This window comes from Puntigrus tetrazona, chromosome 8, assembly GCF_018831695.1.
Source record: "Puntigrus tetrazona isolate hp1 chromosome 8, ASM1883169v1, whole genome shotgun sequence".
NCBI classification, from domain to species: Eukaryota; Metazoa; Chordata; class Actinopteri; order Cypriniformes; family Cyprinidae; genus Puntigrus; species Puntigrus tetrazona.
This window is the reverse complement of record NC_056706.1, coordinates 8,216,917-8,233,496: the sequence shown is the minus strand read 5'-3', so window position 1 is coordinate 8,233,496 and position 16,580 is coordinate 8,216,917. Positions and strand designations below refer to the sequence as shown.

At 36.8% G+C, this 16,580-nt stretch overlaps 1 long non-coding RNA gene across 1 annotated transcript; it reads left to right on the top strand.

The window, feature by feature from the left end:
- Positions 1-722: 722 nt before the first annotated feature.
- On the top strand, positions 723-16,478 carry LOC122350139. Its single transcript, XR_006251572.1, has 3 exons — positions 723-783; positions 16,071-16,114; positions 16,329-16,478. It is a non-coding gene; the product is annotated as an uncharacterized LOC122350139 (long non-coding RNA).
- Positions 16,479-16,580: the final 102 nt, after the last annotated feature.

The window sequence follows — 16,580 nt, the reverse complement described above, 5'->3', positions numbered from 1 at the left end:
GAGTTGAAGTGCTGTTATACAGGAAATAATGGAAAAGAGTGCATTGTGTTTACCATTCTCTAATTTGATGTCTGAAGACTTATTTGATCGACAAATTGTTGTAGGAAGAGCTCATGTAAATAAGCGTTTCAAATGTTAAAGGAATAGTTCACCCAGAATGAAAATTTTGTCATCATTTACTCACCCTCCAGACCTGTATGAATGTCTTTGTTCTGTCAAACACAAAGGAAGATATTTTGAAGACAATTTGTAACCAGGCTCATTTGGGTCACCATTAACTTTCATAGTAGGAAAAAAATACTGTGGAAGTCAATGGTGACCCAAAACAGAATAGTTTGGAAATACTTGAAGGTGAGTAAATGATTACAGAATTTAAATTTTTAGGTGAACCGTTCCGTCTTTAAGTGATTCTTTATTCTGTTCAAATCAAGCATGAAACTCTCTCCAACACACACGTAGGGGTTTAATTATTATTATTATTATTATTATTATTATTATTATTATTTATTATTATTATTATTATTATTTTGTATTTATTTAAGTTTATATATTTATTTACTTACTAAATTAATTTTCTATTTTATACAAGCAAAACTATGTTTTTATACTTTTTTACATGTTTTTTATGTTTTGACCCTTTTTTATAGATCGAAATGTTATTTTTTGCCAATTCTCTGAGTAAAAATTTGTTGTTTCAGTTCTAGGGATCCCATTCGAATTAAAAGGGAATCAATAAGGAGTCCGATCATGGAAACGGAACATTCACTGGAGTAGCCTCGACTGGTATGATCTTCATCTTACTCAGTTGCTTCTCTTCATTATACAGTATAAATAACCATTTTACATACATTACACATGTTTTAGGTTTTGTGAGGTGTGCATTGAGCATTCAATCTTCTGTGACATCCTGTGATAAAACTGTAACTCATAAATGATTTAGATATCAAATTCCTTCCAAATAGTGCTTAAGTTTAGTCTCAAGAGTTTATTTACGAATTTTCATGAGATTTCTGAAGCTCGACTTTCCATTTCTGTGTGATGGGTTTTTTTTTTTTTTTTTGAAGAGATATTTCAGAATGTTGCACAGCCTTCTCAGTCCCCTCAAGGGATTAGAACATGGCCTTCAAACATGATTTGATGTTAATCATTAATTAGTGTGTGTTTAATGAGACCAAATGCTTTAGTAACAAGCTGTGTAGTGATTCCCCTACAAGCCTGGCATTAGCAAGGTCAAGCTACATGGCGTTCAATGAGTGGAGAATGAAAAGCGATGTTCTGTCGCCACGACAGTAACAGATACGTAGAACGTCTGGCAAAATTTGCACGCAGGTGAATGGGATTTGAGTGTGAGCATCACATGAGTCTGACGAAGAGAGAATGACTCACCTGTTTGCTCAGTTAAGGGGAGCTCTGCGTCCTCTTGGATTCTCAGATGGGTGCCACAGGTTAATGAATGGAAAGCTGAGAGCTCAAGAGTATAGTCTTAATACCTGTTATGATAAAGGATATTGCCCGCAGACTCTTGGAAAGTCGGACCATCTTATCATTACATGGATGCTTCAGCCTAAAATTAAAATTGTATAATCATTTGCTGACCCCTTGTTCTCAGAAATAAAGGTACAAAAGCTGTCACTTGGACGCTAACCTTTCAAAAGGTACAATTTTGTACCTATTAGGTTCAAATATGTACACTTTAAGTACTAATATGTACCTTTTAGGTACCAAAATGGACTCCTTAGGTATAAACATGTACTTTTGGGAAGGTACCGCCCCAGTGACAGCTTTTATTTCTGAGAATGACGAACGAAATAGAATAGATTTTTTTTATGAATTCTTATGATGCATTTCTGGTCCTTTTGTAGTTTGAAACATTCAGTTTTTAGCCATTGTAATTTTATGGAAAAGACTGACCAGCACAGATTTCAAAAGAGCATTGGAATGATTAAATGATGACAGAATTTTTGTTTTTGGCTGAACTATTCCTTTAACACTTTTCCGTTCCTGCTTTTCTCTCTGTCTGCCATTGTTTGGAGAACTTCAAAAGGATAAAGGAGTTTACTGTGGAAAGACAAAGAACTTTTCTCTGCATAATAGACAAAAGATTTACATTTTGTTTCCAGTATTTCAATTAACTAAACCCTTGAAAGGTAAATTGTGATTGACATTAATTTGCCATTGTTTTTGATATGAGAACAATGGAAAACTGTCAGCAAGGCATAAAAACAACTTAATACATCATGCAGAGAATAAGTTATCTGTGATTTAAATGTAATAATCTGATGCGCATGTGAGACAGCTTAATTAAATCAGATATGATTTGAATATCGTCTAAAGGATGTCTTTTGTAATGAAGGCATAGGAAAAATTGTCAAACGACAGTAATTGCTGTAAATTGAGGACTTTGTACAAGAATATATTATGGAAATTGCAGAAGTGGTCAAAGACCAATGAAAATCATTTAAAACATAAACTTCAATTTTTAGTCTTTTCCGTCTCTGCAGCTTGGTCATATGCTGCCTAATATCACAGAGTTTTGCAATATGAAAATATGAGGATTACATGCGAATACGTTAGTATGAAATCAAATTCTCTCTCAAGGCTCATTCTCTCTGCTTTTAAGCGATTTAATCTTTCCTGTCTAAACTAACAAATGCATATAAACATTTTTATTTCTAGTATATGCCATTAATAAAATACATATTTAATATTTATGTTATGATTGTTATTCATGCGTTAGATTTTGATTTCGTTTACATTAATTCACTTATGCTAAATTAATAAATGCAATGTAAATGAAATCAATTTCACCAAACACATTTTCAAGGCTCAGCAAATAGTGCTTCATAACTATTCATTACTAGAAATTTGCAGCACAAAAAAACCTCAGAATGTGAGACGAGCCCATTGCTCCCGATCTGGGTTTGGATCAAGATCCACTATGTCCTCTGAAGGCAGGGGTGAGTCCTGTTCTTGTATCGATGTGTTGTTGCTCTAAGAGCTCCAGTCTGGCAGATTCACCTTATTTCAGCTCACAGTTTCATTAAAGTTGTTGATGCAATGTAGTAGTTGTGGCCTTGAACGGAATAATGTGCTTTGGGCAGAAACAGAAGCCTCTAACAGAATCTGGTTTTACTAATTCACCATTAGCTCCATCAGGATTTTTAGAATAGGTTTTTTTTTTTAAAGAAATAAGATCTTTGGTTAACATTATATGACAACACTTTTGATATGAAACATAAATGACATGCAGACATACCCAAAACTGGTAAAAAAAAAAAAACAACTTACAACAGCTCTTTGATTCAACCATGTAAACTTGGAGATATGTTTAAGTTCATGTCTTGAAAAATGTTCTCTTTTAAGTTTTATAACTGTAAACTAAGCAGCTTTATTTGCCCCCAAGAGTTATTTATTTTGCATTAAAAATAATGTTACTTTTTTGATGAAATGAAAAATAGCAGTTCACAAATATGTTATTAAAAGTTAAAAAGTATTCTGCTTTGTAGTTTAGGTCTACTAAAATCTTTTAAAATCATGTTATTTCCACTCTAATATCTGTTAATCGGGAAGGGGTTAGTTGGCTAATGTAAGTATTGTAGATGATTGTTCCCTGGGCAAATTACAGGTAACATTAATGTCAAAAATGCTACCAGCCTATTACAATAAGCGCTTACCAAAGGTTCATGGCTTTTAATGTTGGTTAAACAGTCTGTTTCTTTTCTAAATAGGTCAGAATGAGCAGCAGTGTTTGGCTACTTAAGAATACTTAAGCCTAGTAAATGTCACTTTAGCTACTGTATATGCCAGAGTTTGCACTTTGCATTGTGCTGGTAACAAAATATATAGATTATGTAACCCTTCTGACCTAAGAGTACCCTTAAAGCATTCCTGCCATTTCTACCCCCCTGTGGAATCCTGCCCGTGCTGTAATTATTGGATATGCAAAGCTGAGCAGATAAGACTCAGAGTCGTTGTCTAATGTTATTATAGAAGGCCTTTAATAGAGGTAATGGGAGGCTGATTGGGGAGCTTTGTTAGGCTGTGGGGCGTTGGTGTGATGACCTGTGATTATCCAGGCTGTGTGTTGACTGGAAGGAGACCCCCTACCCAGAGGCAGCAGCCAGGGAAGCCCACTACATCATTACAGTGAGTTGTTTTGTCATGGAGGTAGAGCTAGTCCCTCATTAGAGCCAGTTCTCATGACTGCCTTTCCTCCCTTTCTCTTTCTCTCTTTCTCTCTCTGTCTATGAACTGTGTGAGCTCTGTGGCTCAGAGTGCAGTCCTTAGCCGCTCACCCCCACACACACACACACACACACACACACACACACACATACACACACACGTGCTCTTACTGCACCAATAATCACTTGTAACAAAAAAGGTGGATGGCAAACACGCTTTTGGAAATCACGAACTAATCTATCTGTTAGTGTACACGCATATATAGTTGCATACACAAATATAGTTTTCATTATATTTTGAATGACTTATATTGTGTTATATTTTGTGTCAGTTTTGTTTTTAACTGTGAGAAATGGCAAGTGTTTCAGGCCAGTTCATGGAGCTGTCACTTACTGCATTAGTTATATAAGGGATGTACGTTTTGAAAACATTTGGCTATGCATTGAACAATTATTCTGATTTAAATGTAACACAATGGTAAAAGTTCTTTTGCAGTTGGTTTTGAAAGTGTGAATGTGAGACACCCTTTTCTCAGAATATACCAATAAATAAATTAATATTCATAAATGTACATATAAAGTACTGTCAAGGACACTGCAATGATTTCTGTGAATAAAATGAGTAAATAAAGCAAAAATCACGATTTTTAAGATTTAATAGGCATAAAATACACATTGTCTGACTTCTGTTTCTGTGTTTTATTTTTAAGCACCAACTTGAAAACAGATTACATTTTATCTATAAGTGTTACGCTTGATTTATCAAAACATTATAATGTCATGTCCTACAGTTCATTTGTAAATGCATAATTTTACATATATAATCAGAATATCAATATATCAAAATTCATTTTTTATGTGTGTGTACTGTACATAATGCTAAGTTAATTATTTGCTTGGAATTATTTTAATCTTTGAAAGGGATAGTTTTTAATTAGTTAAGGCTATTTGGTGAAAAGGCAAAAATGTGAATGTAACAAATTAAAAAAACGTAGCAAAGGAATGTTAATGGGGGGCTTGGTGTTAACTTAGGTGTTGAGAAGTGGTGTAAATATGTGCAGAACAGAGACAAATACTGATTGAGGTCAAATAGGGCAAAAGTGTAAATGTTGGAAGAATGTTTCAATACTTTATACATTTATATAACATGGCTGCTAATAGATTCAATAACTGAAAAAAATGAGATAACTGAATTCCTGTCTAATGAAGGAAATAACAAATGTTGGGTTCAGTAAATTATTCTGAGAACACATGTAGCAATTTGGTTAAAATGTTCTTTCCCCATATTTCATACTTGTTGAGCTTAGATGATAATCTGCAATTTACTTAAAACCAAAATAAAGGAACCCAAAAAAATGATTAATTTACTGAAGTTTTTCAAAACTTAAAATTATTTTGACATTGAAAATATTGCTTTCAGTTTTGCAGTGTGCACTGTATCAATCAATCGGCCGATTTCATCTGGAAGATATGAATATTTAACTTGAGGTCACATACTGCCTTATGAGGTCACATAAGGACCCGAATGTGTGTATCCCCCAGTATACAGAAACCATTCACGTGTCAGTTTTTTCAAACAGCCCATCTGGTTTTGATTTATAAAATAAATAACAGAATGAAACAGTTGTTCTGTCAAAATACACATTGAACGAGTCCTACGCATAACGCTTGTACTGCCAAACTGTGCTCAGCAGCACATTGTTGTCCACAACAGATAGCAGAATTTGCAAAATGATTGTATCGCACTGCGGTAAATGCTGTCTGTAACCCTAATACACATACAGACGCGCGATCAGAATGTGACCGCGCTCCACTGCCAGCCACAACAGATTCAGACTCATATCAGCTGTGCTGCACAGCTTGAAGCAACAAACTGTAAACTCAAATCATCTGGGTCTGAGAATTGCTGGTCCAGAAAGGCTCTGTCTAGCAATGGCGAGTCGACGCCTGACCCAGTATGGTTTCAGATCACGTGGTATGGAAGGACTCTTTGACTGTTCTCCGGCAGAGGCTTTAGCATTCTGGGGTAGCAGGGTGTGTCCCCCCCGACAGGGGCCCAGTGATGGAGAGTGGCTGGCCAGATGCTGTTTCATGCTAGATTAGCCCTCCTGTGGTCAATTTGCTTTTCCTAATGTCAGCTCCCCTCTGCTGTCGCCTAGCAACCGCTGCTGCAGCCAAGAGGCCCAGCCATGCATGCAGAATTCCACCTGCCATTTGTAAAGGAGGGTGTGTGTGTTTGTGTGCATGCATGTAAAACGGGGAGCTGTGCATGTGTGAACTGGATCCAAATGCCTTCCATATTCAGGGATACTGAGGTAACCATTAAAAAGAAAAAAAACTAAAAATCTCCTTTTTTTAGAGCTTGTTCCTTACACCGACTCTTCTCTCTCAAGCGTAAAGTCACATTCCTCTTATTTTAACACACTTCTTTATAGGTGTGTGTGCTCCTCCATTTGTCTTGCGAAGGCGACTGCTGCGTGATGATATATCGGCTGCTGGATTCTGCACGTATGTGTCTGTATATGCGCAGGAAGTAGCGAGCGAGAGAGCGAATGGATCTTGATTACATTTGCAAGGCATGAGCTGAAGTGAAGGTCTGAATGAGATGCTCGGTGCTCAGCGTTAACGGCACAGGAGCCTGATGCTCCTCTGAATGCAAGAGAAGCGTTTTCTTTTGTAAGTAACAGCAGCCACGTCAATACCAGCTCGGCCCTCCAGCTGTACAGGGTTCTGAATGATTCGGCACCGGGATGATGTCGTTCCAAAGGAAATTAGCTCTGTGTATGCCAGAATGCGTTTAAGAGTGTGCTGAAATGTGTTTCGTGAATGCTCCAGATGTTTTCGGCATCACGCTTGTGTAGTTGACGGTTGATGAAACCCTGTATTTACACTGCAATATTATGAGATTGTGTTTTTTTGGGGGGGGCAGATACTCTATGGCAATGCTTCTCAGTTGGTTTTTGGTGCTTTCTTGGCAACCCAAAACTGTAACAATTTATTTATTTTTTTGTAAGTCAAACATATAAATTCATTAACTTTGCCGTTAACTACATATGCACAACAATATGCAAAAAATAAAGAAAATTTACAGTTTTATTTTTTAAATATATTGTGTGTTCATGATTTGATATGACTATTCAGTTCAACTTAACTAATCAATTGTCCTATTTATTTATAAGCTGAAACAACACATTATCATTTATCTAATGTTGAATTTTAAGTTGCAATATATAATCACAACAATAATTTTTTTTTTAAAGTGGCTGTATTTATTTGTTTAAGAATTAAAAACAGCAATATTGTAACATTTTTATATTTTAATGTATTCCTCTTATGTTATAACTTGTATACTGTGTGTCACAGAAATATATATTAATATATATTACTCATTGTTCATGCTGAAAACATGCCTACTGTTTACATATAAAAGAGCAGTATTTTTATAGCAATCATTTGTAACATGACTTTTATTAAAGACATATCTTTTATTGTCACTTTTGATCAAAATAATGCATACATTAGTTAATCTTAAAAAGTCTCCTCATTCAATATAACTGTTAAATGTAATCTTAAGCAAACCATAGAATCAACTGAACTGTATTAGACATGGAATAGACTGAAAACTAGCTAGGCCTGATTATTTTGTATGATTAGTATTTATTATTTTAATTTACCATTGTTTTCCCCCCGCTGACCCTATCAGAACAGACCTGTGACCCATTTGTAGGTCACGACCCACCAGTTGAAAAGCACTGCTCTATGCCGCCGTCCTATGAACTATCCTCTTGTTCAGCAATGCATGTAGTGTTCTTAATCCGGCACCCGTATCAAGATTCCGGGCAGTGCTACAGAAGGGGTCAAGATTTGAACTCTCTCCTCAGCCGCTCGTTCAATTTGATTATAATTGACCGGCAGGCTGAGAGGTAGTGAGATAGAGAGAGAGCTGGTGTGCAAAGCTAACGAGAGCTGATTGTAAATACAGCAGCTAGAGAGCCACGTGTCTGCCCGGCCCTCTTCAGCCCGACTCGGGTAGAGTGTTTTAAAAGCACTGGAGCATGGGCCACTCGCCTATGGAGCGGCAGCCGAGAGCTTATGATGGGGCTGACCGGAGGTTTCCGCCTGCTCTCGTTCTCTTTTTTCATAAACACGAGTGGCTTGTTCACACCAATGTTCTGGCCTGATCTCTTAAAATGGCCACCACTTCATCAACCACCCACCTCTGCTATTAAATACATCCGAATATATCCTGACACCTCTGCGGTGCTCACGGGGCACTGAATGCGGCAGAAACTCTACAAGGTGTTTATAGTAAGCTCAGAGCTTTCACTAGTGAGTGGAAGAGTTTTCTTCTGAGATTTTGTAGCTTATGACACTGTTTGAGGGAACTTGTATGACTTTAATATGGATTTTAGTCATGAAGAACGTTTTATGCTATTTGTTAAAGGGTTAGTTCACCCCAAAATGAAAATTCTGTAATTAATTATTCACTCTCCATAGACAGCAACACAACTGAAATGTTCCCATAAAGTAAAAACAGTCCACGTGACATCAACTTCAGTTTTGCGACTCAACTAGAGACACTTTTTGTTTTCAAAGAAAACAAAGACTATCACAATGCATACACTCGCTTTCCCTTAAGCGCAAACAACACTCATTTCATTCATGTGTGCCCTTTCCCCCTAAAAGTAAACAACACAGATTACATCAAAAACATTCTTAGGTAATCTCCAAAATGGCGGAAATCGCAAAATTGAAGTTGAGCCACTGATGTCACATGGACTGTTTTACAGATGTATTTACTAACATTATGTTTCTGGACCAGTTGTATTGCTGTCTATGAAGGGTCCGATAGCAGTGTTCTGAAGATGAACAAAGGTCTTGCGGGTTTGGAAAGGGTGAGTAATTAGTGACAAAACTTTTTGTTGATGTAACTAATGATGATTTATACAACCTTTCGCTCATAAATGGTGCTTGATCTGTGCATATTTCTCTTCTGATTCAGATGAGATGACTTTTTACCTTTAGAAAGCAACATCATGAATAACCATAAGCAACACTTTGAAATGTCTGAGAGATTTGTTTAGCACAATTACACAGCTTTTCACTTCACAAGATGTCAGTTAATGGATTGAATTCATTTGGATCAGCTATTGGAACTTTTATATTGACGGCACCCATTCACTGCAAAGGATCCAAGTGATGCAATGCTAAATTTCTCCAGAACTGAAGAAATTGCTCATCTGCTGCTTGGATTACATGAAGGGCGAGTACATTTTCAGCACATTTTCATTTTTGGGTGAGCTATTCCTTTAGTTCTTTACTTAGTGTAGACCACAGGGACTATTCTGTGCACTTGACCGGCTTCAAGCACACCTGAAGAACAACTTAACTGTAATGGTGTTAGATGTGTGTTTGCTTGTGTTTGATTGGAGGCGAGTGGGAGGTGTGCTGATGTTGACCCAGAAGTGAAGTGATGCATGGAGGACAGACAGTAGTGACAGCAGGAGAGAACAGGTTTCTCAACAGGTGAGAGAAGCTGTCGGTTGTATGTCCCACTTAAAAGGCGAGTCCAAAGTTTGGACACAACTACTCATTCTTTATTCATTTTATTTGAAAACACTGTAAAGAAGTCATAATTAACTCAAATAATTTAGTAACACAAATGAAAATATTGGCATTATGTAGTGACCAAAATGTTAAATGTAAAAATTTTTATTTTCAATAAAATGTTAAAGGGCATCTATTTTACAAGATTTTAATATTAGTCTCAGGTGGTCCTAGAATGTAACTGTGAAGTTTTAATTCAAAATACCCCAAAGATCATTTATTATATAATTTAGTCCCCTCCCTCTTTTCCAGAATAGGTCTGCCTTTACAGCTCAAAACCTAGATTATCAAGTCTAGCGTGTTGAAATCATGCATTTTAAAGTTTATAATAGATTATAAGGTTTTCTGAACGCACATATTCAACGCATGTGCAAAAAAGCGTCTGTTACATGGCATGAGAGGACTCTTTCATGTCTTTCATGCCTAAACTATCAAACACACACAATTTTATGCTAAAGACAAAAACATTTCTCTTAAGTCTGTGGAGGTAAACGGTAAACAAAAGAATTTGGATGTTTACATTAGATCTTTGTATTTAGTGATAGCAGCGTAATATACAGTACTGCTGACTATATGAACCAAACAATAAAATAAAAACAGAAAATGACTCATTTCTCTAGCTCTAACAATACACCAATTCTTACTTGCTGCTTTTAAATGCGTCAACATTTGTGGGCGGGGCCTGTAAAATCTGACGACGCATTTAACAGATTCTACAAAGGGTTGTTCTAAGACACTGCTTATGATTTATGAGGATTAAAATAAAAATAGACCGTAAAAATGGACCGGTGGATTTTTATTATTATAAGGTTGTTGTGTATACACTGCCAACACGTTTATGTTCAAACAACATGAAACAGTGACATGATAGGTGCCCTTTAAAGAGATATTTTAGCCAAAAATGAAAATTACTCATAATTTACTCACGCTCAAATTGTTCCACGCCTATTGGATTTTTTTCATCTGTTTAACACAAAGAAGATATTTTAAAGAAATTTGAGAAGCAAACAGTCGATGGTATACACTGACATCCATAGTTTGGAAAAAAAAATGTATTCAGTTGCTTTTTTTCTCATTGTGGATTACAGGCCAAACTAAAGTCCTTTTGTGACTGACATACGACTAATTCAGTGCTCTGCAAGCTGGCTGATGATTGGTTCCCCTTAGGCTGGCCACAGACAGCGTCAGGATACAGGACTCTGTGTGCATGTGTGTGTGTACCTGTAGGCTTCTCTGATATTTACAGCAGGGTCCGTTCTTTATTTAATCATTGCCCCTGGGTTTCTCTTGGATGTTTTGCCTGCAGCAACTTTAGACAGCTGATGCCATATTTGGACCTCACCAACAGGTCTCCCATTCATGGTACTCTCAGTTGAGACGGAGGATTCAGGGCTGGACTAGCAGTGTTGACAGGTGTGAAACCCACGAACAAGTGGAGCAGGGCTGTGTGCACGTGTGCGTGCAGATGTGTACGTATCTGCTTGCTCACAACACATATCCCATCTTTTACTTCAATCCTGCACATTTGTGAACATAAAGAAAGAAATGTCCCTGTTTGGATCAAAGACCCTGATATCACGATTGAGCACGGAAGATATATTTTTTCTTTCATTCGTCTATAAAATCCCAAGGCTTATAGAAATATAAGTGGGTATTACTCTGGAGATAGTTTGGATATTGCACAGAGTAGGACAAAAGATCAGGGTATGAGAGAGAGTTATCTCCAGCTTTACTCTACAGGCCACATTTACAGCCCAAGCTAAGGAATGCACATTAAAATTTCAAGCTTTGTTAAATCTTATCTTCAGGACGATCGTTTTAAATGATTGTGCTCTCCAACACTGGCTTCATCAGCAATTTGGATACCTTTGCTAAGATCTCTAGTTCACTTTGACCTTCTGTAAAGATTCAGCCTGTTTAAACGTGACTGTCAGATGAGTTTAGGACAATATGCGTCACGGAATTTTCAACCTGGGCACCAAATTACAAATAAATAAAATTGAAATAATAAGTTAGATGTTTTTCAAAGAAGTGTCTTATCAGAAATACAGTAAAAACTGAAATATTGTAAAATATTATAAAATAATTTTTTAAATATTGTTATTTCAGCAGCTATTACTGCAGGCTTCACCTGGTCCTTCAGATATCACGAAAATAAAATTGTTATTAATATATTAAAATTTTTATTAGCCTCTGGTGGTTACTCTAAAGATGAACCTGTCATTTATTTTTATTAAATATTTTGATGCAGTTTCAAATTATTATTATTTTTTCTTTGTCGCTGTAGAAACAGAAATGATTTATGACTATCGCTGTCTAAAAGTGGCTTTTCCGGATTTTCATTTATATAAAAATACTGCTTCAGTAGGCTGTACTAAGAACAGGACAGTTTGAGAGCTGCATCTGTTGGTAAATAGTTGTCAGTCTCTGACTGTGTGAATGCAGCCATCAAACCTCCATCAAGTGGAGGAAAGTTTGATGTTGAATGTCTCAGAACTAGCAGGTGTGTATTGTTGGCTCTGAGCCAACTGGGTCCATGAACTGTGCTGACTGGCTGTGTGTGAATGATTTAGGAACTGGCTATCTGTCTTGCCCCAGTATGCAGTGTGTGTGTTTGGAATACAGAGTGAGAATTCATGGGCCTCTGAATGGAGGTTTGGCTCAGAGACTTCACTGTTGTATGTGACAGATGGTGGAAAACAGCAAGTGCTGAGGAGAGATATTCAAATCTGATCTTGGAGAATGTGAAGAGGGTTTCTGGCCAGAGCAAAGCCTCTTGCAGAGAGAAAGATAAAGAGCGGAAGGGAAAAAAAACTGAGGTGAGATCAGACAGAGGGAGAGGGCTTGATCAGATTTGTAGAGAAACCCAAAATTGCTTTTTGTTTCTTTATATCCATTCAGGATGTTCTGAAAGTAAGAATTCATTCTTCCATTCTCCATTTTCTCCATAATAATTTGTCAAGCTGATTTTACGGTTAGCTGATTCTCACATTAAAGCTCTACCAGAAATACTGATCTCATAAAATGTAAATACAAGAGGCCCCACCGGCGGTAGATATTTCTCTCTATACACCACACTAGAGATGTGCTTAACCACAACTAGTTGGTGGATTGCTTAAGTGTAATTAATCCTCATGAGGTCCAAAATAATTAAGCTGGTTTGAGAATAAAAAAATGTAAATGTCTGTAAGAACCTTGCTGACAAGCATCCAGCTGGTTTGCAGGTGAAATAAAAAATTATTTCACAATTTCTCTCCCCCCCCAAAGTATACCTCTAGTGGTGTTGATTTAAAGGGGATAAAATACTACTATTTTTCGATTTTTCGAAAATCCAGTAAAAATTTGCGGTGTTTGGCACAATGCTGTCACTAGGGTGGGACCTTTTCCAAACGGTACATGTTTGTACCTAAAGGGTCCACATGGTACCCTAAAGGTAGGTAGTAGTACTTAAAATGTACATATTTGAACTTAGTAGGTACAAAAGTGTAGCTTTTGAAAAGGTACCGCCCCAGAGACAGCTTTTGTACCTTTATTTCTGAGAGTGTAGCATAATTTTACATTTTACTGTTGTAATACACACAAATACAAAACACTGTCATAGTAACACTAAACACTAAAATCATTCAAAACAGTAGCAGTATTATACTAAAAACATTTAACAGTATTTTACTATAAAATTACATGAAGTGTCTTATTAGATTACATTTATTACAGATTAAGGAAACTATAAAACTATAACAAATGGTATGGAGTGTATGTGTGTGTGTGTGTAGATTATTAAGTTTGAGATCCATGCCAGAGGATGGTGGTACTAGTAATGGTGGACCGCCTGGTCTGAGACTGAAGAATGAAGCGAGTGAAGCAGACCTATGCCGTCTGTCTCCTAATAAACAGGCACCAGATCCTGGGCCCCGGCCAGAGGGGAGCCCTGCCACCCAAACCGTCATCTCTCTCTCGCCCCTAGAGCCTAGCAGGGAGGCGAACGGCCACACGCCGTCTGACAGAAAGACAGAGAGAGCAAAGCCAGCAGGCCATATGTGTCTAGTTGTGAGAGGAACTCAAACCACAGACTGTCCAACTCAGAAATGCTGCAGCTGCCCAGCTCTTCCTCATGGCAGAATTAATGGAGCGCTCAGCGTGGAGAGGGGTGAAAAAGTCACAACTAAAGAGTAAGATGCCCTTTTGGTGAATATATTGATTAGTGTGTGTAGAAGAGGTATATTTCTTTCAAAACACGTACATTTTGTATTAAATCTGCTTTTCATCTCTAACAAAATACAGAAAATTTAATCTGTGGCAATTTTGTTATTTATTGCTATCAAAAGATTATGTTTTTGTTAACATAATGTATGAGTGTATGTATATATATATATATATATATATATATATATATATATATATATATATATATATATACACACACAAACAAACACATGCATGTATAGGTTTAAGAAAAATATGTTTATATTACTATATATCTATATAGTAATATAAATATATCAATTTATGTATGTTATTTTCAAACCTTATTGTATGTGTATTTATTTATACATAGTAAATAAACACAGTAAATAAAAATTTAAATGAAAACGTTTATTTTGGGTGCAATTATTTGCAAATAATCATTTAAAAAAAACGAACCTATAAATTTTACTGTGACTGAAATGTCCAAAATACATCAGTATTATATTGGTCACTGGCTGCACTAGTCTCGAGGTATTCAGCATTGGTGAATGTGTAAAGATACCTGTTCAACAGGTGTGTACTGTCGTATGTTTATATCAAGAGGGACCTGTCTAGCTGATGAATGTATTCATGTTCCGTTTCATGGTGAATGACATAACTCCTTATCTTCAGAGCAAATGTATGTCAGATTGTGAGATGCATTGCATAATAACTTGTCACATATGGCATCATGCCAGATGTTTACGGAAGACAGCAATCAAACGGCGGATGTGTGCATTACTCATCTGCCATGTCTTTCCACAGCAGATACCTCACAAGGTGAAGCCGTCGTGTAATGAAGATATGAGCCCCATCAGTTAGATTCTATATCAGACGGATTAGATCTCCTGCTTTTGTTAGGAGACTGTGGGTAGTAGAGGAATTTTTTAAAGAGCAGGCAGATGACTCATGATGCCGATTCTCTTCCTTCATGGGGCTTTTGCCTCATTAAATCCTTAACGGTGTGAAGAGACTTGGAACGACCTGATGGCTCTATCACACCCATCGCCCCTTTTGCCCTTCAGCTCAGCACTGAGCCCTGCCCACCCTAAGGACGTGGACCACCATTAAGCTCTGCCCACCCAACGCCACAGGCCACAAACCGAGGCCAACCATCCATGTGGTGAATCAGAGCACCCACTACCATACTAATTTGCTTTAACGAATCCTACGCCACATTTTGATGTTAAAAATGCCACTACAGGCAAATTGCGAATTCAGTTATACGTCAATACAAGTGTAGTTTTTTCAGTGGCTAGGGCTGCACTTTTTGTTTCAGGGGTGATAAATGAATTCAATAAATTTGCTTACTTTTTATCTTCTTATTCCTTTTTTTGAGCTGAAATTTGAGGTGAGGTGGCCATATCTCACAGAACGTTTAACTGGAATTAAAGAAACTTAGTTTAGCACAGTTAATGAAATTCTGGGAAATAAGATGCTCTTTGACTTTGGTTTATAGATTTAAGGACAAATTTGTACATGTTTGTTTATCTGCCTGTGATGGCTTTAAAATGTTATACTTTAAGAATTTTTAAACATGAACTTTCAGCAGAGGCTCTGTGAAGCCACCGTTTAAATTGGTTTTGAACTGAATTGAAACCTTTTCTGGTTCTGAAAAGTGTTTGTTAGGTGGATATGCCTTTTTGTTTAAATGGTGATGGCACTAATTATGTTGTCTTTGTACAGGGATCTTAAACATCTGTTTGTTTATCTGTCCGTTAGTCGTATAATACCTTTATACTTCAACATGTTTTAAGCATTCTTTAACTTTGTGAATCCATCACTTAAAGTTTGTCAATGCTTTCTAGTTAGAATGACACTTGTTGCAGTTGTAAATGCTTCTTGGGTTTTTAGTTCATTTAATGCTTTATTCAAATTCTGCATCATGTTTGCCACCAAACTTAATTCTTGGCCTCATTCATCCATGTTTTCTGGTATATACTGTGTTCTGAGGTTGTGTTGTGTCTGTAATATAGTGTGTTATTATATTGTTTTGATTGTTCTTTTCAGAAAGCACTATATAACTCTATTTATTGTTGTTTTTATTGATGCCAGGAGATTTTTCTAGAAGACTGATGAGACTGGGCTCTTCCTCTCATGTAAGCGTACATCATTTTAAATATGAAATATCATTGTATTTAACCTTATTCTTCTACTGTGTGCTTTTTTAATGAAAAACTGTGTGTCTTTTTAAAGCACGGCTGCTTTGTAGTATTTGAAGGTCAGAGAGCTGCAGTAATTCTCCAGAAAAGAAACAGGGGGCGCTGTGCTCTCATGTCTGACTACATCACATCTGTCTGTTTTGTATTACAGCCTGGGATAGGATATGCTTAATGTAATAACCTACTGGATGTTTCCGTGCCTCTCTGCCAATCTCAACTTTTGTGTGAGTAATAACGTTGGCATTCACGCTCGTTGGGATAGCTGATCAAATTCTTATCAAAAAGGTGCAGCTCAAGTGACATTCTGTGCCTCCGGGGTCTTGAGAAAATGAAAGTTCCCAGGAATATTTTAAAGATTACCGGGTATTAGTTAAATCACCTTGCGTTACGCGAGGAGCAAGCC